The following is a 247-nucleotide window of genomic DNA, read 5'->3' as shown; positions in this document are numbered from 1 at the left end:
CCCCAGCTGCGCTAATCTACGGCCGAGAGCCGCGCGCCAGGCGAGAGCAAACGATGGCCGAGCGGCCGTGCCCGCCGCGGGTTCGACTCCGCAGCCGCCATTGCCCCCTCGTGGACAGTGCTGTGCAGTGAGGCGCTGGAGTGGCAGCCGCTCGTGAAGGTTTCCATTCAGAAGTGACTTGTCTGAGAATTTTTTAGGCTTTTAAGTAAATTTTTTGGGCTATAAAGTAAATTAATATTACTTGCAT

General features: G+C 55.5%; 1 protein-coding gene across 1 annotated transcript in view; it reads right to left on the bottom strand.

Moving 5' to 3' along the window:
* SNX18 (sorting nexin 18) overlaps positions 1 to 247 on the bottom strand; it is a 28,485-nt gene that overhangs the window by 26,555 nt on the left and 1,683 nt on the right. The window lies entirely within an intron of this gene.

This window comes from Pteropus alecto, unplaced genomic scaffold, assembly GCF_000325575.1.
Source record: "Pteropus alecto unplaced genomic scaffold, ASM32557v1 scaffold73, whole genome shotgun sequence".
In the NCBI taxonomy this organism is placed as follows: Eukaryota; Metazoa; Chordata; class Mammalia; order Chiroptera; family Pteropodidae; genus Pteropus; species Pteropus alecto.
The sequence above is the reverse complement of the archived record's forward strand: the minus strand, read 5'-3'. Positions and strand labels throughout refer to the sequence as shown.